Raw genomic sequence first — 26,143 nt, forward strand, 5'->3', positions numbered from 1 at the left:
TCAATAGTTAATAATACCTTAGACTAAGTATGTTCTGTTCAACGGGTCACATAAAAAATTAACATCACAAGAATATTTTACCTCAGCTTAAAAAATAGGAAAGGACCTTAAATACCTGTATACAAATTTGTTTTTCCTTAGTTTTTGGTTACACAAGCAATTTAAGTAACATTGGACTGCAAGTGAATTAGTGATTGCTCTGTATCCTAAAATAACTACTGAAATGTCTTCTGCCTTTTTTCCCTACAATCACTTCTGTTAATGTATGTCCTGTCCTTATGTAAACTTAATATAAGCTTAACAGAATGAAGACAGAGGCCTTCAAGGAACTGAATCTAACAGAGGAAACAAATAACAAAAATTGTAAGGCAAAAGTACTGAACGTTAAATAGTGTGAAAAGAAACAAATGTGAAGTCCTAAAATAAAGGTAAAAACAAAAACCAACCAACCAAAAACCCTTTCTCCTTCAATTTAAAATCTCCAGTGTAGAAGGTTCAAAATATATGAAATGAAAAAAGCAACCGACAAAAAATTGCTTTGTATATATTTTGGTTAGCAATACAAAATGATACACATGAAAGAGGCTTTTTTTTTTTTTTGAGACGGAGTCTTGCCGGGGCTAGAGTACAATGGTGCGATCTTGGCTCACTGCAACCTCTGCCTCCCAGGTTCAAGCAGTTAGTCTGCCTCAGCCTCCTGAGTAGCTGGGATTACAGGCATGCACCACCACACCTGGTTAATTTTTGTATTTTTAGTAGTTAGTCAGGCTGGTCTCAAACTCCTGACCACCTACCTCAGCCTCTCAAAGTGCTGGGATTACAGGCATAAACCACCGCACCCAGTTGAAACAGGATTTAAAAGGATATACCCCAGAACTTTTATTAGATTGTTGTCTCCTAGTAAGAAAGTGGATATGGGGTTTGTTTTAGTTTGTGCTTATTTTTTTTCTGTAATAAAGATAAAAAAATTTTTTCATTTCCCATCAGAGAAGGAAGAATGTAGTAAATAAATGGCTTATACATTTTCTTTTTCCTAAAGACAAAACATCTGTATTTTAATAAACATTTTTTATTAAATGTTTAAAACTTGCAGAAAGAATAAAGGTTTTCCACTCTTCCATTGCCTTTGTAAGCTGTTTCCTGAAAACTCAGTGGTCAACATCTGAGGTAGGGAGTTCAAGACCAGCCTGACCAACATGGAGAAACCCTGCCAATACTAAAAATACAAAATCAGCCAGGCATAGTGGTACACATCTGTGATCCCAGCTACTTGGGAGGCTGAGGCAGGAGAATCACTTGAACCCAAGAGGCAGAAGTTGTGGTGAGCTGAAATCATACCACTGCACTCCAGCCTGGGCAACAAGAGCAAAACTCTGTGTCAAAAAAAAAAAACAGTCAGTGATCAAAATGAATAAAATACAACTAAGTACTCCAGAAAAGATCTTCAAATTAGAAACTAGTTAGTATGTACCATCACGCTCCCTATCGGTACAGACTATCCTCTCACTGAAGTCATCCCTCTCCAGGTAACTTTCTTAGATCACTCCTCACTTTTCAGTGTTATTATTCCAAAGATCATGCTCCTCAAAGTAAACAGTTATTTTTGTTGCTATGTTCATTGCAAATAAGAAGAAAAAAACCTACATTTTTATTATTGTTACAAGCTATATACAGAAGCCCATCCATTAAGATATTTTGGTAGGCAATAGGTTAGAATTAGGTCTCAGGTCTCATGTTCCAGCTCTGGCGCCACGTACTATACATTATTTCATTTAGTATGAATTTAGGATAAGAGTATTCCTTTATCAAATTATGTGCCAGTACCACATTGTTTTAAAAACTGTATTTTTATAACATGCAGCATGGCATGGTATAAAAGGGTGTACACTTGAGCTAAACTGCCTGGCTTTGACTCTGTTTTTACCACTTCTTTAGCTGTGTGGCCTTAGGCATGTTACTCAACATCCCAGTAATTCAATGTCCTTTTTTGTAAAATGGAGATGATAATGATATCTATATCTAATAGAGAGAGCTGGTGTGAGGATTAAATATTTTAGGCTTTTAAAATATTTCCTTTTATTTATTTATTTTTGACATGGGGTCTCCCTCTGTCGCCCAGGCTGGAGTACAGTGGTACAATCTCAGCTCACCCCAACCTCCACCTCCCGGTTCAAGCAATTCTCCTACCTCAGCCTCCTGAGTAGCTGGGATTTCAGGGGAATGCCACCACACCCAGCTAATTTTTGTATTTTTAGTAGAGATGGGGTTTCGCCATGTTGGCCAGACTGGTCTCAAACTCCTGACCTCAGGTGATCCACCCACCTCGGCCTCCCAAAGTGCTGGGATTACAGGTGTGAGCCAATGCCCCTGGCAAAATATTTCCTTTTACATACTATCTGCTAACTGCCAAAAAAAAAAAAAATTCAACTAACAGAGACATATGTAGAGTTAAAAGTGAAAGTTCCCTCTGCAGCTCCACTCCTACCACCCAGCAAGGAACCTTAAAAAATACTAAGATGAGCCGGGTCTGGTGGCCCACGCCTATAATCCTAGCACCTTGGGAGGCCGAGGCAGGCAGATCACTTGAGGCCAGGAGTTCAAGACCAGCCTGGCCAACATGGCAAAACCTCCTCTCTACTAAAAAATACAAAAACTAGCCAAACGTGGTGGTGCATGCCTGTAACCCAAGCTACTCAGGAGACTGAGACATAAGAATTGCTTGAACCTGAGAGGCAGAGAGTACAGTGAGCCAAGATCCCGCCACCGCTCCAGCCTGGGTGACAGAGTGAGACCCAGTCTCAAAACAAACAAACACACACAAAAAAAATCAAACAAAACTAAGATGATTGTTTTAGACCAGTGAATAATGAATAACTTATTTGTTTCATTCACAGTTGTCTGGACCAAGAGAAATCTCTGAATCTGATTAATAGACTCTGAACATCACTTATTCTAGAGTTTCAGATAAATGTAGTTACTAGATAGAAATGTAAGTAGTGTCTCTAAGGAAGGTGCTCAGAGTGCTGCATGTAACAACGGGTGACCCAAATATTTAGTAACCAGCAAAGCAAAGTCATCACAACTTTTTTTTTTTTTGGGATGGAGTCTCACTCTGTCGCCCAGGCTGGAGTACAGTGACACAATCTCGGCTCACTGCAACCTCCTGGGTTCAAGTGATTCTCCTGCCTCAGCCTCCTAACAATTTTACAGGAGTGCGCCACTATGCCTAGCTAATTTTTGTATTTTTAGTAGAGATGGGGTTTTACCATACTGGTCAGGCTGATCTCCAACTTTTGACCTTGTGATCTGCCCTCCTTGGCCTCCCAAAGTATTAGGATTACAGGTATAAGCCACCATGCCCAGTCCATTACAACTCTTCATCAGATATTTCCAGCTGCCCTTCCAGGCATATAAAAACTGCACCTACACTTGCCCCCTACCCCAACTGCATTACATGAAGCCATATGACTTGCTTTGGCCATTGAGATGTAAAAGGAAGTGATATACATCCCTTCTGGCTTTTAAAGTTTCCACTAGTACTCATCACTGTTTCTTTCTGCAATGGTAACTGCCAGCTTTCTAGAATGATGGTCAAAGACTCTGTCGGCCTAGGTCTCTGGGTGACAAACAATGGGCATAGCCCACCTACCACCTCCTTAGGGGGCTCTGAGGGGGTAAGATCCATATGGGACATGTATTGCAAGTGAGAAACTTTGGATGTGTTAATCCACTTAGATGAGGGAGGACAGGTAGGGGGATTGTTGTTGTGGGTACTAACTTACTACCGAGGCTATCCTGATTAGACAGTCCACCTGATTCTAACATTAATATAAAATATAAGCAAACAAGAACAGCCAGGAATATTCTGGAAAAAAAAAAAGCAATGAAGAGGAACTAACCCTGCCAATAACAGAAAAAAAAAAAGACCTAATACTTATACAGCACCAACTACATGCTAAGTACTTTTCTAAGCACTTTATATAGCTTAACTCATTTAATCCTTGCATAAGCGTTCTATTAGATAGGTATCATTATCATCCCCATTTTACAAATAAGGACATTACAGGGATGTTGAATAACATGCCCAAGGTCACACAGCTAAGAAAGTGGTAAAGACAAGAATTAAAGCTCAGCAGTTTAGTTCAAGTTAATACCCTTAACTACCATTACGCATTACATGTATATATGTATATCATAAAAGCACAATAATTAAAACAGTGTGTTACCGGCACATTATTTGACAGGCAAATTAAGAGAACTTAAAGTGCAGAAATAGAATCAAATATACACAGGATTTTACATACAAAAAGGTGGATAAAAGTTCATTCAATACATGGTTATTCTGAAATACCCATCCCCTTTCTGTAAGCAATTCCAAATTCAAGGCATTTATTCTATAGCCATACTAGCACATGTCTAAAATGACACATATTAGGGTTTGTACTGGGGTACTGTTAAAAACAGCAAAAAACTGAAAACAAAGTAATTATATAATTCAACCACACAATGAAATGCTATGCATCCATTTTTTAAAAAGCAAGTTCTTTATTTACTGACATGAAAGAATTTCCAACATAAGCTATATAACAGCTTCCAATGGTCTAGGAGGGGAAAAAAAGATGGCAGACTATAAATGCAAACAGGTACATATACATAATATATGTCTGGAAGTATATACAAGGAACTGGTGATTTGGATTGCCAAAATTTGGGTGGCTGAGGAGAAGGAGTGGCAGGAAGATTTCATATTGGATCTACTGAATTTTAAACCACATAAATGTACTGACCCTTCAATAAACAAACAAATGATTTCAATTTTTTTTTAAAAGAAAGAGCCATTTAGCAGCAGAGATAAATGCCAAAAGAAAAGATGGAGAATTCTCTTGATAAAGGAGCTGAGCAGCCATTACACTCCACATACAAGCTGAAACTGAGAAAGCCAGCTGGAAGAACGGAAAACTGAACAGATGTACAGAGCAAAAAAGAGATGCCAATCCCTGCAGTTCGAGAAAGATAGAATATGCAGTCTTAATTTCTAAGACTACATCATTGCTGTACAATGATGCCTGTCCATGGAGTGTCATGATCCCCAGTACGCCCACATAACAACATTCCCCTTCATCACCTCCTGAAGTTAGCTCCTCTGATTCTCCATTCCATTTTTTTTTTTTTGGGGGGGGGCTTCTACCACTAGCTGTTCTATCTATCTGAAGAACGTATTTTAGGATCATTTCAAAGTGTCCTCTGTGAGAGAGGAAAGAAAGATTGTGATTTACCTAAGTGAAGTGCTGGACATATCCAATCAGAATGTCAGCATTAAAACAAAAAACTATACATTGTAAGTCCAGAAGCACAGGATTATGTTAATTAAGCCTAGGCACAGAACAAAACTGATATAGTATACTACCTTGTAATTTTTTATTTTTGAGACAGAGTTTCAAACTGTCGCCCAGAGTGGAGTGCAGTGGCGTGATCTCGGCTCACTGCAACCTCTGCCTCCCGGGTTCAAGCGATTCTCCTGCCTCAGCCTCCCAAGCAGCTGGAATTACAGGCGCTCGCCACCACACCCAGCTAATTTTTTTTGTATTTTTTTTAGTAGAGACAGAGTTTCACTATATTGGCCAGGATGGTTTCAAACTCCTGACCTTGTGATCCATCCGCCTTGGCCTTCCAAAATGCTGGGATTACAGGCATGAACCATTGCTCCCAGCCACTACTACCTGTATTAAAGTATCAAAATTCTTCCCAAACTAAAATGCAAAGAGAAAAAAGAAAAAAAAAAAAAGAAATCAATAGTTGAAAAGAATTTAAAAAAATAAAAATAAAGTCCCAAAATTTTCTCAGACTTAACATTTTTTAGGTTGCTTTAAAATTTATTTACAAATGTTTGAAGCCTAACTATTCCAACCAATAAAAGCGCTTAAAAAAAAAAAAAGAAAAGAATGTTTAAAGGGCAATAATGGCTATCACTTTTTGAGTACTTATCATTAATCATGAGAATCGTACATGTAATAATTCCTTAATTCTCACAACTCTATGAGGTAGGTATTATTAGCACACCTATTTTACTGATGAGAAAAGAGACCCATAATGAATAACTTGCCCAGGAATACATTATTTCTAAGGTCTCTTAAGGTTGTAAAGTTTTTATACCTATGTCAAGTTACCAAAATCAGAAATTTAACATAGGATCTAAACCCACACAGACAGACACCAGAGTCCATGCTATTAACAGTATGCTTGTAAGTGATTATATCTCTGACTGACGTTGTCATTGAAAACACTCAATCAGAAAATCCAAATGCTTCATGGATTGTTAGTGGAAGAAAACAAGGTTAGGAAAGTCATTCTAATAATCTCTTAAATATCCTTTTTTTTTTTTTTGAATAAGTATTTTCCTGATAGCAACAGTTATCTACCTTCCCTTTATAAATATTCACTTCAGACTCAAGTATACAAAGTATCTGAGAAAGGCACAAAAATGGTACACGAAGACTAGTTTCAAAATAAAGTTATATTTATTAACCTTTAATAATATGAATTGTAAGAAAAAAACAAAAACAAAAACAAATAAAGTTAATTGTATATGTTATACCTATTTCTCAACTTTTATTTTAAGTTCAGGGGGTACCTGTGCAGATTTGTTATGTGAGTAAATTGTGTGTCACTAACGTCTGGGGTATGAATAATCCTGTCACCCAGGTGGTGAGCACAGTGCCCAACAGGTGTTTGAACCCTTGCCCCTCCCATTCTTTCCCCTCTAGTAGTTCCCAGTGTCTATTATTCCCATCTTTATGTCCATTTGTACTCAGTGTTCAGCTCCCACTTACAAGTGAGAACATGGGGTATTTGGTTTTCTGTTCCTGCATTAATTATAATGGCCTCCAGCTACATCCATGTTGCTGCAAAAGATAAGATTTTGTTCTTTTTTTATGGCTGCATGTATATATTTGATTTTTCCACTTATCATATTATCATGAAGGCTTTGGGAAGACTGGAATATCAATGCAGAACATCTCCCCTTAGATGCAGCAGAGAACTAGGAAACCACAAAACTTATAATCAAGCTCTGCAACCTACTAGCCTTGTGGCCTGAAGGCAGAAGACAATCTCTCTTAGCCAAATGACCTTGTCTGTAAAGCCAGAGTATGTTCAGCTCTCAGAGCTGTTCTGAAGATTAAATGAGATACTAGGATAAAGTGTCTGACACACAAGCACCCAATCCCTAAATCATTCTACCACTAAAGCACAATGGTTAAGACTTTAACTTTTGGAGTTATAAATGCTTTGTTCTGGAAACCATTTTCATCATTTATCAGCTAAGAATCAAATGAGATAAAGTTTACAAAAAAGTTGGCATATAAATGCTCAATAAATAATGCAATAATATTGCCAAAAGCAAAAAATAGACACCAATAAAAGGTAACTAGAAACTACATCTAGAAATATGGGTTAGATTCTAGTCTTTCTGTGCTCTAAGACTGGGTTCAGGGCACATTACTCCAAAGTACAGCACCTTGGCATTTGAGGGAACAGAAAAGTGGTCTCTCTGAACTTCTCCTGCCCTTCTCCTCTGAAGCAGACCATAAAAAAATTCTCTGATCGGGGGTGGGGAGTTGGGGAGAGATAGCATGGTGAGAAATGCCAGATATAGGTGAAGGGGAGGAAGGCAGCAAATCACACTGCCATGTGTGTACCTATGCAACAATCTTGCATGTTCTTCACATGTACCCCAAAACCTAAAATGGAAAAAAAAAAATTATCTGATCTTCTTCTGTGAAGTAGGTCATAAGCCCCTCATTCTACAGTTAGCCTCAAGTTATGCAGAGAAAAGGACTGTCCTTATCTCTGAAGACACAAGGGCAGTGAGAAGAATCTGACCAAACAAGCCTTGCTAAATTCGCCCCAGTTTATTACCATTAGATCATTCTCCCTTTGTTCGATCAGACTTCCACACTGTCCACTCTCCATCAAACCTAACCATAAAAATACACAAGTTTCCCTGTTTATTTGAGTCTTCATTTCTGAAGGCTCCATGTCCCATAAAACTTAAATAAATTTGGAAGTTCTTTTCATTAATCTGTCCTTTGCAGTACTGGTCTCAGCCATGAACCTAGCAGTGGATGAGGAAAAGATACTACTCTTCTCCCCGTACATCTACTGCTAAGCGATGGGTCCATAATCAACTTGTTTCAACTATCCAGGTATCAATTATCCATCTGTAATTCAAGTGTATTAGAACATATGACTTCTACAGTCTCTTCCAGTCCTAAATTTTTATACCTATGTTTCTCTAGCTACCAAAATCAAATATTTTATCTTAAAAAAACCAACACCCTCATACACATACTCACTCTCAGGAAAAAGAAAATCAAACCAGCAGGAGATTCAGAGAAATTCAGAGATTCAGAAAAATGACCCAAAATGGCAAGCTCTTAAACCACAGCCAAAGATTTCAAGTAATTAAAAACATGTTTTTTTTCATTTTGTTTTTAGAGACAGGGTCTCACTCTGTCACTCAGACTGGAGCGCAGTGGCACAATCGCACCTCACCATAACCTCAAGCTCCTGGGCTCAAGCAATCCTCCCACCTCAGCCTCCCTAGTAGCTACGACGACAGGCACACACTATCACAGCCAGCTAACTTTTATTTTTAAAGACAAGGGTCTTGATATGTTGCCCAGGGTGGTCTCAAACTCCTGCCTCAAGCAATCTTCCCCTTCATCCTCCTAAAGCATTATAACTATAGGCATGAGCCACTGTACCAGGCCAGAAATATGTTAAAAGCAAATACTTTAAATGAGGAAAATATGATTTTAAAAAGCATCTGGGCGAGGTGGCTCATGCCTGTAATCCCAGAACTTTGGGAGGCCAAGGTGGGCAGATCACCTGAGGTCAGGAGTTCGAGACCAGCCTGGCCAACATGGTGAAACCTCCGTCTCTACCAAAAATACAAAAATTAGCTAGGCATGGTGGTGCATGCCTGTATTACTAGCTACATGCGAGACCGAGTCAGGAGAATGGCTTGAACACAGGAGGCAGAGGTTGCAGTGAGCTGAGATCCTGCAACTGCACTCCAGCCTAGGTGCACTGCAGCCTAGGTGACACAGCGGGATTCCATCTCAAAGAAAAAAAAAGCTTTAAGAGGAAATTTTTATTTTTTTATTTTTTGAGACAGTCTTGGTTTGTCGCCAGGCGCCAGGCTGGAGTGCAGTGGCACAATCTTGGCTCACCGCAACATCCAAATCCTGGTTTCAACCAATTCTCCTGCCTCAGTTTCCCGAGTAGCTGGGACTACAGGTGCGCGCCTCCACGTCAAGCTAGTTTTTCTATTTTTAGTAGAGACGGAAGTTCACCGTGTTGGCCAGGATGGTCTCTATCTCTTGACCTTGTGATCCGCCCATCTTGGCCTCCCAGAGTGCTGGGATTACAAGCATGAGCCACAGCGCCCAGCCGAGAGGAAATTTTTAAAGGATAATAAAAGTATTTCATATACTGCCAGGAAGAAAGAATAAATATTTAAATATAAACATATGAGCATGACCTCAGACTTGAGAATATTCAAGCTTGGAAGCTTGAAAAAATATTTGCTCAGAGCTGACGCCACCTTAACCACCACAGCATATAGACAAGATGACACTTCTCTTTAAAGACAGTAATTTCAGGGAACAGAAGACTTGAAACAATTAGATCAAAGAACTTATAAAAGCATTAGAATTTTTCCAAAAAGCAGGGTTAATGAAAGAACAAAAGAAAACAGAAAACAAAACATATAGTGATAAAGATGAGATTTCATAAATCAGTCTAAGACTTAAAAGTGCAAGTAGGCTGGACCTGGTGGCTCACATCTGTTATTCCAGCACTTTGGGAGGCTGAGGCAGGAGGACTGCTTCAAGCCCAGGAGTTTGAGACCAGCCTGGGCAACAAAGAGGATGCAACCCCTAAAAAAATTTTTTTTTAATTTAGCCAGGTGGAGTGGTATGTGCCTGCAGTCCCAGCTACTCAGGAGGCTGAGGTGGGAGGATCACTTGAGCCTAGGAGGTCAAGGCTGCAGTGAGCCTGTACCACTGCACTCCAGCCTGAGCAACAGAGTCAGATCCTGTCTCAGAAATAAAAATAAAATTTTTATAAGTGCAATTAAGTTAAAAATATAGTAATCAAAGCAAAAACATATACTGGAGAATAGAACCAAATTTAGGCAGAGCATGACAGCTCACGCCTGGAATCCTAGCACTTTGGAAGGCCAAGGCAAGTGGATCACTTGAGGTCAGAAGTTCAAGACCAACTTGGTCAACATTGCGAACCCGGGGGTGGAGGCTGCAGTGAGCCAAGATCGAGCCACTACACTCCAGCCTGGGTGACAGAGGGAGACTCCATCTCAAAAAAAAAAAAAAAACACTAAAATAACTGCAAAGAAAACTCAGATTAGTTCAAAGCACCTCTGTGGAATAAAATCTGCACTATAACATGCCAAGTACAATATAGTTGACTGTACAACGAAGAAAATACTCTCTCCCTATCTCACGCTGCTAGGAAGAAATATCAGAGACTGCATCATTTCTAAAAAGGTTTAATTGACTCCCAGTTCTACATGGCTGGGGGAGGTCTCAAGAAACTTATAATCGTGGCAAAAGGCACCCCTTCACAGGGCAGCAGGAGAAAGAATAAGAGCTGAGTGAAGGGGGAAGCCCCTTAGAAAACTCAGACCTCGTGAGAACTCACTATCAGGAGAACAGCATGGGAGAAACTGCCCCCATGATTCAATTATCTCCACCTGGTCCCACCACTGACACGTGGGGATTATTACAATTCAAGGTAAGATTGGGATGGGGGAGGCCGGGCGCGGTGGCTCACGCCTGTAATCCCAGCACTTTGGGAGGCCGAGGCGGGTGGATCATGAGGTCAAGAGATCGAGACCATCCTGGTCAACATGGTGAAACCCCGTCTCTACTAAAAACACAAAAAATTAGCTGGGCGTGGTGGCGCGTGCCTGTAATCCCAGCTACTCAGGAGGCTGAGGCAGGAGAATTGCCTGAACCCAGGAGGCGGAGGTTGCGGTGAGCCAAGATAGCGCCACTGCACTCCAGTCTGGGTAACAAGAGCAAAACTCCGTCTCAAAAAAAAAAAAAAAAAAAAAAAAAAAAACATTGGGATGGAGACACAGAGCCAAACCCTATCCTTCTACTTGCTGAATATATCAATTCATTTAAATACTACTAAGTGCCTGGCACCATTAAAGGTATAGGGACCACAGAGATGAACAAGACCAAGTTCCTGCTCTTACAGGGTTTACCATCTAAAGCAGCACTGCCCATCGGAAATATAATGCAAGCTGGCCAGGCATGGTGGCTCATGCTTGTAATCCCAGCACTTTGGGAGGCAAATCACCTGAGGTTAGGAGTTTGAGAACCAGCCTGACGAACATGGAGAAACTCCATCTCTACTAAAAATATAAAATTACGCAGGCATGGTGGGGAATGCCTGTAATCCCAGCTACTTGGGAGGCTGAGGCAGGAGAACCGCTTGAACCTGGGAGGCGGAGGCTGCAGTGAGGCAAGATCACACCATTGCACTGCAGCCTGGGCAACAAGAACAAAACTCCATCTCAAAGAACAACAACAAAAAAAAAAAACCCACGAAATATAATGCAAGTTACAAATGCCATTCTACCTTTTCTAGTAACTACGTCAAAAATTTAATTGAGGAAATTAATTTTAATATATTTTATTTAGTCTGATATATCCAAAATATTTAAAATATGTAATCAATATAAAAAATTAATGCAGTACTTTATATTCATTTTTTCCATACTGAGTTTTTGAAACACAGTGTTTCAAAACTAGCTTATTTGTATTTATTTATTTTTAAATACAGACAGGGTCTCACTATATTGCCCAGGCTGGACTCAAACTCCTGGGCTCAAGTGATCCTCCCACCTCAGCCTTCCAAACTGCTTAGATTACAGGCATGAGCCACCATTCCTGGCCAACACTTCTCAATTAGAACAAAGGACATTTCAAGGTGGCTAGTAGCCACAGTGGCTACTAGCTGCCATCCTGGACAGTACCAATATAGGGAGGAAATGGATGGGTACTAACTTCCTTTTTTCCATTTTAAACCTTGTCATATTCTTTGACTTGTAAAACTGCCTGCATGCATTAATGTGATCAGAATAACTAAAAAGAGTCCAAGCGTGATGGCTCACACCTGTAATCCCAGCACCTTGGGAGGCTACAGGCAGGAGGATTGCTTGAGCCCAGGAGGCTGCAGTGAGCTATGGTCAAGCTACTGCACTCCAGCCTGGATAATAAAGACCCTCTCTCTAAAAAAAAAAAAAAAAAAAAAAAAAAAAAAAACTCTCTAGAAATAGCAGTTTTAAGAAAATAAAAATATCAGTAAAAAATTATTCGATGCAGTACACATAAGACAACCAAACCTAGACTCAAGATGGGACATACAAATTCAAGGCTTCCATATATTGGCAATAAGCATTTAGGAAAGATTACACTTATAACAAAAATCATAAAATGCTCACTAATAAACCTACCAAGTAATGTCCAAAAACAAGATGAAGAAAATGAAAAATCTTTTACTGAGGGGCAAAAAAGATTGCCTAGACTGGCAAAGGGATGTCATGTTTTTGGACATAAGAACACAATAATGCAACACTGTCAATTCACCCCCAAATTAACCTTTAATTTGATATGACCATCAATATCTCATCAAGATTTCTAAATCTTAACAACATAATCCTAAAGATCTTTGGAAGATACAAGATGCAACATCTAAATAAAATTTTAAGAATAACAATGATTGGGAAGCTAACCAGATATACATACACACTACGCAAGCCTATAATAATTAAGTATGTTAACCATGTGCAGGAGGAGACAAGGATCAATGGAACAATACAGATTTAAAAAGACCTACATATATGAGGATTTAATATATGATAAATATGGTTCTTCAAATCAGTGGAGAATTGCTGGACTATTTACTAATTAGTACAATGGAAAAACATTAAGTTGGTTCCAAGCTTATATATATATACACCCTTCAGATAGATTCAAATTGGAAATATAAAGAAAAAACACAAGGAAAGATGGAGGAGCTTTATTTAAATAATCTTACAAACAAGTATTCACCAATAAGAAAGCAGTTAAATACACGGCTAGAGCATGGAATACTATAAAGCTGTCAAAAAGGATGGGAAATCTATAAATACTGGCATAGAAAGACCTTCCAGACATATTAGATACACACACACACACACACACACACACACACACACACCAAAATTGGGGGCTGGGCGTGGTGGCTCACACCTGTAATCCCAGCACTTTGGGAGACCAAGGAGGGTGGATTGTCTGAGGTCAGGAATTTGAGACCAGCCTGGCTGATATGGTGAAACCCTGTCTCTACTAAAAATACAAAAATAAGCCAGGCGTGGTGGCATGCCCCTGTAGTTCCAGCTACTCGGGTGGCTGAGCCAGGAAAATCACTTGAACCCTGGAGGCATAGGTTGCCATGAGCTGAGATTGTACCACTGCACTCCACCCTCGGTGACAGAACAAGACTACATCTCCAAAAATAAATAAATAAATAAAATAAATAAATTAGGGAGTAAATTCACACAGTATAATGCCATTTATGAAATGGCAAGAGAAATATATATATATATGTGTATATATATATATATATACACACACTCATATATATGTAAATACATCCAAAGTTCTGAAGAGGCTGGGTGTGGAAAACACCTATTGAACCACAAACAGTAGTTTCTTCTTAATAAGAACTATGTATTGGTCCAAGAATGACAAAGGGGACTTTCTTATCTCATCTATATGCTTCTGTATTATCTTTTTAACCTTGAGATACCTTTGTATATTTTTATGCAATTGAAAAATGGCCAGGTGCTGTGGCTCACACCTGTAATCCCAGCACTTTGGAAGGCAAAGGCCAGTGGATCGCTTGAGGCCAGGAGTTCGAAACCAGTTTGGCCAACACGGCGTAACCCTGTCTCTACTAAAAATACAAAAATGAGCCAAGTGTGACAGCACATGCCTGTAATCCCAGCTACTCAGGAGACAGAGGTTGCAGTGAGCTGAGATAATGCCACTGCACTCCAGCCTGGGCAACAGAGACTCTGTCTCAAAAAAAAAAAAAAAAAAAAAAAAAGGTAAATTTCAAAATGAGTAAAAGAAAGCTACTACTGTAACAAACATCTTCATGTATCAATCTTTATTATAAGGAACAGATGAGTGATACAAACTGTGCTTGTTAGTATTGTCAGCTTTTTTTAATGTTTTCTTTTTTTTTTTTTCTTTTGAGACGGAGTTTCACTCTTGTTACCCAGGCTGGAGTGCAATGGCGCGATCTCGGCTCACCGCAACCTCCGCCTCCTGGGTTCAGGCAATTCTCCTGCCTCAGCCTCCTGAGTAGCTGGGATTACAGGCACGCGCCACCACGCCCAGCTAATTTTTTGTGTTTTTAGTAGAGACGGGGTTTCACCATGTTGACCAGGATGGTCTCGATCTCTTGACCTCGTGATCCACCCGCCTCGGCCTCCCAAAGTGCTGGGATTATAGGCGTGAGCCACCACTCCCAGCTCAATGTTTTCTTAGTAATCACCTAGAAACAAAATGCTAAGTGGCAATCTTCAGTCATAACTCAGTAATGTTATTTTAATTTGCTGGAATTAGCACACAGAGAGAAACATGTCAACAAAATTGCATGTGTACATATTATATGTTACATTAAACTCCACAACATTTTCTTTGACTTGTCCACATGAAGTGAAAGGTTTCTGAACACCACTTCTAGAAAGCAAACCCAGGAATACAAATGGCTTGGGCCTGCCGAGCTTTAGTGTTCTGCTGGATCAAAAGTCAATCGTGGCAGAGTTCACTATGGAGAAGCCGGTGGTCACACCACTGCAGAACCAGCACATTTACACTAACGAGCAAAGTGGGGGGAAAAGCCCAGTGTTGTTTTTATATTTTTAAGCAACTAAATTTAAACCCTGGATAGCATTATATTTAATGTGTGTTTATCCATGCATTTATTTGAGTGAATTTCATTTGAAAATACTGACAAAATTTTCTAATTAGCATAATGACAACAAATTTACATACTGAAATTATGCACTCAATCCATAAGGCAATGATTGGTAACCAAGAGTTTTTGTACAAAATATCTTCACAAACACAGACACATAAATCTCTTTTTAGTTGTTTCCTAAGGATGTTCATCAACATCTATTTGATCAGCAACATTCTTCTAGATAGCAGTTCTGTCTAAATTGTAACTAAAAATTCTCTCAGCGCCATCAACATAGGCAATTAGTACAGAATAAATGAATAAATAAATTCAAGTGCTCTGGAATGTTAAGCTAAATTTTTTAAAAAATTCTCCTGCCATATTACCTGGGGGAAAAGGTCTTTATAAGTTACATACTGCAATAGTAAGCTAAATATATCATGTGGTTACATAGTTTCTTTTTTCTTCTTTTCTTTTTTTTTGAGACAGTCTTGCTCTGTCGCCCAGACTGGAGTGCAGTGGCACAATCTCGGCTCACTGCAAGCTCGGCATCCTGGATTCTGCCTCAGCCTCCCCAATAGCTGCCTCAGCTTCCCCAGTGTGTGCCACCACGCCCGGCTAATTTTTGTATTTTTAGTAGAGATGGGGTTTCACTATATTGACCAGGCTGGTCCAGAACTCCTTGATCCTCTCGCCTCAGCGTCCCATAGTGCTGGGATTATGGGTGTGAGCCACCTCACCCGGCCAGTTACACAGATTGTAATATAAGATCACTGGAGGCCAGGCACAGTGGTTCATGCCTGTAATCCCAACACTTTGGGAGGCTGAGGTGGGTGGATCACTTGAGGTCTCTACTAAAAGTACAAAAATTAGTCGGGCATGGTGGCATGTGCCTGTAATCCCAGCTACATAGGAGGCTGAGGTAGGAGAATCATTTGAACCCAGGAGGCTGAGGTTGCAGTGAGCCAAGATCGCACCACTGCTCTCCAGCCTGGGCAAGAGAGTAAGACTCCATCTCAAAAAAAAAAAAAAAAAATGGCCGGGCACGGTGGCTGACGCCTGTAATTCCAACACTTTGGGAGGCAAAAGCAGGCAGATAACAAGGTCAGGAGTTCAAGACCATCCTGACCAACATGGTGAAATCCTGGCTCTACTAAAAATAAAAAAATTAGCTGGGTGTGGTGGCACGCGCCTATAATCCCAGTACTCAGCAGGCTGAGGCAGGAGAATTGCTTGAACCTGGGAGGGGGAGGTTGCAGTGAGCCAAGATCACACCAGTGCACTCCAGTCTGGGCGACAGAGTGAGACTCTGTCTCAAAAAAAGAAATATTAGTAATACTAAGCCTAAAGATTAAAACAGTAGCTCAACATTACCGTGAGATTCCAAAGGGTATGGTGAATGCCTACCTCTTCTTCATTAGACCATCATATATATATCTCAGACTCAATCCATAGTCACATACCATACAAATCTAAACCTGGCCTACCACTCTGAAAACCTCATCACTGGTCAAGAGAGACAGGGTAAAAAATGCCTAAAAATCTTTGTATATATACACATACATAAGTACATACACATATATTCCAAAAGGTAACTAGGCACCAGGATATACCAAAACTATAGAATCACAAACAGACATCCCATCTTCTTTGGGCTCTAATCTTTTCTAATTTGGACAACTAGAGTTTTACAAGTTTCAAATGAAAAAATAGATATTGAGTACTTAGAACATGCCTGGCACACAGCCCTCAATAAATGGCAATTATGTCATTACTCAATTCTTCCAGGAACTGAAGCCCAACCTGCTCAAGAATGAGTCAGCAGAACTGTACATTTCCTACCTCCTCTTTCCCTGATAACTCCAGATTCTTTCAAAAATGTCTCTCTCGAGAGACTTCCAATGTATGAACTTTGAGAGATAAACCACCAAAAAAAGGGTCTAAGACTGTGATGACATGCATGTGGACACTACTAGGCTAGGAACAAATGAACTTCTGAACTAGTTTTGAAGAGAATTAGTACATTACATCCTGTTTTCCGACAGTCATTGAATCACCTCTGACCAAGTACTCTTTTTTTTTTTTTTTTTTTTTTTGAGATGGAGTCTCACTCTGTCGCCCAGGCTGGAGTACAGTGGCGCGATCTCGGCTCACTGCAACCTCCACCTCCTGGGTTTAAACAATTCTCCTTGCCTCAGCCTCCAGAGTAGCTGGGACTAGAGGTGCTCACCGTCACTCCCAGCTAATTTTTGTATTTTTAGTAGAGATGGGATTTCACCATGTTGGCCAGGATGGTCTCAATCTCCTGATCCTTCCCAACACTTTGGGAGGCCGAGGCGGGTGGATCACGAGGTCAAGAGATCGAGACCATCCTGGTCAACATGGTGAAACCCTGTCTCTACTAAAAAATACAAAAAATTAGCTGGGCGTGGTGGCAAGTGCCTGTAATCCCAGCTACTCAGGAGGCTGAGGCAGGAGAATTGCCTGAACCCAGGAGGCGGAGGTTGCGGTGAGCCGAGATCGCGCCATTGCACTCCAGCCCGGGTAACAAGAACGAAACTCCGTCTCAAATAAAAAAAAAAATCTCCTGATCTTGTGATCTGCCCGCCTTGGCCTCTCAAAGTATTGGGATTACAGGCGTCAGCCACCACGTCCAGCCAAGTACTCTTCTTAATCTCACATGACTAAGGGCTTCTCAAAGCACGGCCCCCAACCAGCAGCACCAATAACACCTGAAAATTTGTCAGAAATGCAAATTCTTGAGCTCCTCCTCAGCCCTGAATCAGAAACTCTGGAGGTGGGACTCAGCAATCTGCTTTAACAAGCTCTCCATACTCAAGTTTCCCAACTGTTCTATATGATTTGAAGTACCTACATATTTACCTAGTCCAGAAGACGTACGTATGTTAACACTGAAAACGTTCTTAAGTATTTTGAAATCTCTATATGTGTAGTGCCACACAGAGAAAAAGCCCATTTGACTCACAACTTCAAGAAGATAATTGTACTAAACAAGCTTTTTTTTTTCTGAGACAGGGTCTCCCTCTGTCACCCAGGCTGGAGTGCAGTGGCGTGATTATGGCTCACTGCAGCCTCAACCTCCTGGGCTGAAGTGATCCTCTCACCTTAGCCTCCCAAGTAGCTGGGACTACAGGTGTGCACCACCATGCCTACCTAGTCTTTGTATTTTTTGTAGAGACAGGGTTTCGTCATGTTGCCCAGCCTGGTCTTGAACTCCTGAGCTAAATCAATCCATCTCCCAAGACCTCCCAAAGTGCTGGGATTACAGGCGTGAGCCACCATGCCTGGCCTAAACAAGCTTTTAAGAAGGAACTTTACATCCAGAGGTAAAAATAACACAGGGAAGAAAAAAAAAGTCTTAAAGTATGTCAGATAAAGAAGATTACAATAAAGTCATTTCAAAAGGCATTAAATATTAACCAGCAAACAAATGTGCCAACTTAGAATGAAGTCTCTATCAACTTTAAATTTGCATTGGCCAGTGTTTCTGGTTCAAGTTCTTTGATGGAAGAAAAAGACGTCTGCAAGAACCATGCACAACGTGTACTGACACCCAGCCCCTAAGAAAAACAAATGGTCTAGAGAGGATATCACTTACCTTCCAAGGAAGGTAGACTTAAAGTGATTTCAGATTCTCCTGTAATTTCAGATCCCCAAAATTTCCTTACCTTTTCTAATAAAAGTAGCTTAATAAGAAGAGAAAATAAATAAATATAAGTGCTAAGGCAATTCTACACTTTGGCATGCCATCGCAATGATAACAGCAGTGCTTCAGTTTACAAAACATTTTCACATACAACTCATATACTCTTCACAATCATCTTGAGGTAAATAATGACAAATAAAACTGATACTTATTGAGCACCACAGTGCCTGGCACTTCCTTAAGAGTCTCGTGCAATTTTATCATTTAATTCTTTCAACAACCTGTTGTGAGGTATAAACCATGTACCAATGTCAGACACAAAGCAGGATTTATATACAATTCTAACTATTTTAAAACCCACATTCTCTAAATCTCTACACTCTGGTAGGACTTGCACACAAAACTATCAGTCCCAGCTCTATCACTTAACAGTTATGTGACCTCAGGAAGTCACTTAATTTTCTAAACTCTTCATCTACAAAACGGGAAGATTAAAACCTGCTTCACCTATTTTAGAGTAGTCGTAAAGGTCAAATGAGGTGAAAGACATAAAAGGTCTTCAAAAGTTCTAAAAACTACACGTATAGTATCCTCATCATTCCCTGTTTTGAAAGATAGAGTGAAGTAAAGAGGAATAAAAACATACCATGGTGGTGGGATGCTGGCTTTTCTTGTTTGGTTTTTGTTTTCTTTTTAAAGCAGGTTAAGCACCAGCTGCCTGCCACTTGTGAGCTCAGTGTGTGGGGTGCAGCAGAGTGCCTTATTAAGAGGTGGTCGCATTGTCAGGAAAATCTACTACCAAGGAAGAAATCACCAAACCATGTCTTTTTTTCTGTTTTTGGAGTAGTTCACAGCAAATCTTGAGTGTTTTGACTAAAGCATGGAATACAGAAAACAAACTTTGGCTAGTGCTTTAATCTCTTCTGAAATTCTACAGGTGTGTTTTATAAGCAGTATATAGCAGGATTTTAAGCCAGTCAAAAGTCTGCTTTTTAGTAGCATTATTTTTGATAACTACATACTGCTGAAAGTTCAACTGGTGAAATTGAAGATCTTTTCACTCAGAAGGAATCAGTCAAGGAGAACTTGCAATTCGCAAGTTTCCAAGCTGCTGTGGATGGCCCTGGCTCTCCGGACTGCCCTTCCCAGTAGGATACCACTGAGATCTCTCACATGGGGTCTCCTGCTGCTGCCACTCCTGACTCTCCTCCTGATGTGGTACCTCAGCCTTCCCCACTACAATGTGACAGAATGCATAGACTGGATGTACTTTTACAAGTATTAGCCAATTTACAGATGAGGCTTTCACTTCACACTTTGAGAGCATTCAAACTGCTCTCACCAAAATCCAATTCTAGTTATCCTAGTGACCTCCCATGCCTCGGATGTGAAAGCCAGATGGGCCATTAAAGTTACTTGGGGTGAAAAAAAGTCTTGATGGGGATGTGAGGTTCTTACATATTTCTTATTAGGTCAACAGGCTAAAAGACAAACTGTTCACTGTCAGAGGATTAACATATTCTTGGCAGGGCGCAGTGCCTCACGCCTGTAATCCCAGCACTTTGGGAGGCCAAGGCGGGCAGATCACGAGGTCAGGAGATTGAGACCATCCTGGCTAACACGATGAAACCCTGTCTCTACTAAAAATACAAAAAATTAGCCAGATGTGGTGGCACATACCTGTAGTCCCAGCTGCTCAGGAGGCTGAGGCAGGAGAATCACTTGAACCCAGAAGGTGGAGGTTGCAGTGAGCCAAGACTGCACCACTGCACCTGAGCCCAGGCAACAGAGCGAGACTCCACCTCAAAAAAAAAAAATCTTCTTTAGGGTGATGTAATCCAATAAGATTTTTTAGACACATAAGATAAGCTGACCTTGAAAACTGGCTGAGTACAGTGGCTCACATCTGTAGTCCCAGCACGGTGGGAGGCCAAGGCGGGTGAACTGCTTGAGGCCAGGAGTTCAAGACCAGCCTGGCCAACATGGTAAAACCTCATCTATATTGAAAATACAAAAATTAGCGGGGCATGATGTTGTGTGCCTGTAATCCCAGCTATGTGGGAGGCTAAGGCACAAGAATAACTTGAGCCCAGGAGGTGGAGACTGCAGTGAGCCAAGAACGCACCTCTGCACTCCAGCCTGGGTGACAAGCAAGACTCCATCTCAAACAAACAAACAAAAACAACCTATTATGGCATTCAGGTGGATAACTAAGTTTTGCCTGATTGCCAACTATATCATGAAGACAGACACTTATGTTTTCATCAATACTGGCAATTTACTGTAGTATCTTTTAAACTTAAACCACTTAGAGAAGTTTTTCACAGGTTATTCTCTAATGGATAATTATTCCCATAGAAGATTTTTACCAAAAGACCCCATATATTTCATATCAGGAGTATCCTTTCAAGGTGTTTCCTCCCTACTCTAGTGGGTTGGGTTATATAACGTCCAGAGATTTGGTGCCAAGGATGCATGAAATGATGGGTCACATAAAACCCATGATGTTTATGTCAGGATCTGTTTGAATCTATTACAAGTGGACATTCATATTCCAGAAGACACAAATCTTTTCTTTTTATATAGAATCCATTCAGACGTCTGTCAATTTGGATGTGTGACTGCAGCCCACAGCTTTTCTCCCAAGGAGATGATCACTTTTTAGCAGATTATGCTAAGGAACATCACATGCCATTAACTTCACATTCTATGAAAAGCCTAGAAGGACAGGATATTTTGCGGAAAAAGTGAAAGTTCATACCATGAAAATTATTGGGAAGGTCAGTGTGCCAGCTTACACTTAACTGGAACTCTTTTTTTTTTTTTTTTTTTTTTAAGACCAAGTCTCGCTCTGTCCCCGAGGCTGGAGTGCAGTGGTGCAATCTCAGCTCACGGCAATCTCAGCTCACGGCAACCTCCGCTTCCTGGGTTCAAGTGATTCTCCTGCCTCAACCTCCTGATTAGCTGGGATTACAGGCACCCACCACCATGCTAGGCTAATTTTTTTTTTTTTTTTTTTGAGAAAGAGTCTCGCACTGTTGCCATGCTGGAGTACAGTCATGCAATCTTGGTTCACTACAACCTCTGCCTCCGAGGTTCAAGCGATTCTCCTGCCTCAGCCTCCTCAGTAGCTGGGATTACAGGCATGCGCCACCACAGTCAGCTAATTTTTGTATTTTTAGTAGAGATGGGGTTTCAGCATGTTGGCCAGGATCTCCTGACCTCATGATCTGCCCACCTAGGCCTCCCAAAGTACTGATAGGCGTGAGCCTTCCAAAGTGCTCACAGGTGTGAGCCACCACACTCAGCCTGAAACTCATGAAGAACCCAGACTGGTTAGACCTTATGATTTATTGTGACAAAAATCAAAGATGATATTCAGAGGAACTGAATACCTTTAAAACAACAACAACAAAAAGCGCAGTGGCTCACACCTGTAATCCCAGTACTATGGGAGGCCCAGGTGGGCAGATACCATTTGAGGCCAGGAGTTCCAGACAAGCCTGACCAACATGGTGAAGACCCATCTCTACTAAAATACAAAAATTAGCCAGGTGGGGTAGCAGGTGCCTGTAATCCCAGCTACTCAGGAGGTTGATGCAGGAGAATCCCTTGAATCTAGGAGGCAGAGGCTGCAGTGAGCCAAGATCTTGCCACTGTACTCCAGGCTGGGAGACAAAACAAGACTCCCTCTCAAAAACAAACAAACAAAAGTCTAGACGCAGAGCCTCAGGCCTGTAATCCCAGCGTTTTGGGAGAATCGCTTGAGCCGAAGAACTCAAGACCAGCCTAGGCAGTACAGCAAGACCCCACCTCTACAGAAAAATTTAAATATCAGCCACGTGTGGTGGCACGCACCTACAGTCCCAGCTACCCAGGAGGCTGAGAGCAAGAACCTGTCTCCAAAAAAAAAAAAAAAAAAAAAAATCCAAGTAAATAAACAAACTATTGAATAAAGCAGGCTAAAGACCCTTAAGGAGAAACTTCAGACTTCATCACTTTACTTAGAATTTTACTGCCAAGTGGGCTGTGATAACAGAATCTGTACCACAACTTATTTTACCACTTTGCAAAAAATAGGGACCTCACTAACACAGCTATAACTTATACAGATTTGGAGGTTAATAAAAATCTAACAGCTGACTTATTTTTAAAAGTTTAGTCTGCAGGACTGGAGTGCAAGAAAAAAAGGAAAATAAAAAAATTTTTAAAGCTTAGTTCTTCTATTAAGTCATCATAATTAAAATTCCCTTGAAACAGCCTTCCTGTCCTTTCCATAGTATCATTTTCAACCTCAGGTGCCGACAGCCTTCATTTTGCAAAATTAAAACATGGGCTGGGAGTGGTAGCTCACACCTGTAATCCCAGCACTTTGGGAGGCTGAAGTAGGTGTATCACCTAAGATCAGGAGGTCGAGATCAGCCTGAACAATATGGCGAAACTCCGCCTCCAAAAAAAAAAAAAAAAAAGATTAAAACATGAACTATGAACCACTGGCCAGGGGTGGTGGCTCACACCTGTAATCCCAGGACTTTGGGAAACCAAGGCAGGCAGATCACTTGAGCCCAAGAGTTCAAAACCAGCATGGGCAACATGGCAAAACTCTGTCTCAAAAAAAAAAAAAAAAAAATTAGAAAGGCATGGTGGCATGCACCTGTAGTCCCAGGTATCCAGGAGGCTGAGAAGTAGGAGGATCACTTAAGCCTGGGAGGTCAAGGCTGCAGTGAGCCATGATTTCACCACTGCACTCCAGCCTGGGCAACAGAGACACTGCCTCACAAAAAACAGAAAACAAAAAAAAAGCCCTACAGATCCAAAATAAATAAATCAGGTGACTTAAAATAATGAAGTTGATTTAAGGAAAATATTTTATTATTCCAAACTTCATAATTTTTAATTTTTCTATTTATATATATATATATATATATATATATTTTTTTTTTTTTGGAGACAGAATCTCAGTCTATTGCCAAGGCTGGAGTGCAATGGTGTGATTTTGGCTCACTGCAACCTCCACCTCCCAGGTTCAAGCATTTCTCCTGCCTCAGCCTCCTGAGTAGCAGGGTTTACAAGCACCCACCACCACGCCCGGCTAATTTTTTTTTTTTTTTTTTAATTTGAGATGAAGTCTTGCTCTGTCTCCAGGCTGGAGTGCAGTGGTGCAATCTCGGTTCACTGCAATCTCCACCTCCCAGGTTCAAGCCATTCTCCTGCCTCAGCCTCCTGAGTAGCTGGGATAACAGGTGCATACCACCACACCCAGCTAATTTTTGTATTTTTAGTAGAGACAGGGTTTCACCATGTTGGCCAGGATGGTCTCGATCGCCTGACCTCGTGATCCGCCCACAAGTGCTGGGATTAAGGCGTAAGCCACCGCGCCCAGCCTAATTTTTGTATTTTTAGTAGAGATGAGTTTCACCATGTTGGTCAGGCTGATCTTGGACTCCTGAACTCATGATCCACCCACCTTGGCCTCCTAAAGTGCTGGGATTACAGGCATGAGCCATCACACCTAGCCCAAAGATCAATTTTTTTTTTGAGATGAAGTCTTGCTCTGTCTCCCAGACTGGAGTGAAGTGGTACAATCTCTACCTCCTGGGTTCAAGCAATTCTCCTGCCTCCGCCTCCTGAGTAGCTGGGATTACAGATGCCCAGCACCACACCTGGATAATTTTTGTATTTTTTTTTCTTTTTTAGTAGAGACAGGGTTTCACCAAGTTGGCCAGGCTAGTCTCAAACTCCGGACCTCAGGTAATCTGCCCACTTGGGCCTCCCGAAGTGCTGCGATTAACGGGTGTGAGCCACCGCATCCGGCCTAAGATTAATTTTTTTTTTTTTTTTTTTTTTTTTTTTTTTGAGACGGAGTCTCGCTCTTGTTACCCAGGCTGGAGTGCAATGGCGCGATCTCGGCTCACCACAACCTCCGCCTCCTGGGTTCAGGCAATTCTCCTGCCTCAGCCTCCTGAGTAGCTGGGATTACAGGCACGCGCCACCGTGCCCAGCTAATTTTTTTGTATTAGTAGAGACGGGGTTTCACAATGTTGACCAGGATGGTCTCGATCTCTTGACCTCGTGATCCACCCGCCTCGGCCTCCCAAAGTGCTGGGATTACAGGCTTGAGCCACCGCGCCCGGCCAATTTTTAATAGAATTCTTAGAAAATGAGAGAGGGAAGCTGAAGTAAAATCATGTTTAAGTATTCAACCCTAAAATATTTGTCACAAAACATCACCTCACCAAAAAGGTTCAATAGCAGAGCTTGCCTGTTGCAGTGGCTCACACCTATCTATAATCCCAGCATTTTGGGAGGCCAAGGCAGGGGAACATTTGAGCCTAGGAGTTTGAGACCAGCCTGAGCAACATAGTGTGACCTCCATCTCTACCAAAAAATTACCCAGGTATGGTGGTGTGTGCCTGTAGTCCTGGAGTTTAAGGCTGCAGTGATCTACGATCACAGCCACTGCAGTCCAGCCTGGGTGGGAGAGCAAGACCTTTCTCTAAAATAAAACATAAAGAAAAAGTGTTTAAAAAAAATAGCAGAGCTCAGAAGAGTCACATAGTACTCACTCCTTTCATACCAAAAATGGTTCTATTATTTTTGTTCCTTCTAAATTACATTCACAAAAATCACTTCTGGCAAGGCAAATTATAACCACAGCTTACCAACATATTATTAACAATGAAAAATGACCATTTTAGCTAAAAAAAGAAAAGTCCTAGACTCTGATAAACTACTTCCATAATGTATATACCTTTTTACTGATTAAATGCAGTATGTGACTTACATTAAAACCTACATTTAAACCTAAGATGCTAACAGACCTAACGTTCACACATGAAATTATGTGCTAATACCTCAATATTGCAAACTCAAGACAGTAATTTGTACACTAGATTCAAGCATCTAGATTTACCACGTAAATGTCAAATGATACATCCACTGAGAAGCTTCTGAGTCTAACTCATTCATTTGTTCAATTCAGAATCTATCACATTTTTAAGTATCGTCCTCAACTAGGGGCAATTCTGCCCCCCAGGAGATTTAACAATGTCTGGAGACATTTTTATTTGTAACAAGTAAGGAGCAAAAAGAGGGTGCTACTGGTATCTAGTGGGTAGAGTCCAGGCACGCTGCTAAACACCCTACAACGCACAGGACAGCCCCTGATAACACAGAAGCAGCCAGCCCAAAATGTCGATACCACCAAGGTTAAGCAACTATGATCTACAGAAAAAAAGCTTTTAAACCCATCTGTCTAAAAAACAGTACTCACTTCACCTTTGTTTCCTGTATTATTTGCTAATTCCTCTCTTTTCACACTAGTATTTGGCAAATAAACTTGCCCTATTCCTGTTTTTTCAATCAGCTTCTAACTTCCAAACTTGTCAACAGAATCATCATCATTCAGTTAGCCAGCTTCAAAATCCTGGTG

The 26,143-nt window shown here is 40.8% G+C and overlaps 1 protein-coding gene and 1 pseudogene across 4 annotated transcripts in view; one reads left to right on the forward strand and one right to left on the reverse strand.

The window, feature by feature from the left end:
• The window catches only part of ABL2 (ABL proto-oncogene 2, non-receptor tyrosine kinase), a 127,717-nt gene that overhangs the window by 95,298 nt on the left and 6,276 nt on the right, over positions 1-26,143 (reverse strand). The gene's annotated exons all lie outside the window — the stretch shown is intronic.
• LOC135272316 (UDP-GalNAc:beta-1,3-N-acetylgalactosaminyltransferase 1-like) lies at positions 20,903-21,409 on the forward strand (annotated as a pseudogene).

This window comes from Aotus nancymaae, unplaced genomic scaffold, assembly GCF_030222135.1.
Source record: "Aotus nancymaae isolate 86718 unplaced genomic scaffold, 86718_ANA_hifiasm-v0.15.2.pri h1tg000108l, whole genome shotgun sequence".
NCBI lineage: Eukaryota > Metazoa > Chordata > Mammalia > Primates > Aotidae > Aotus > Aotus nancymaae.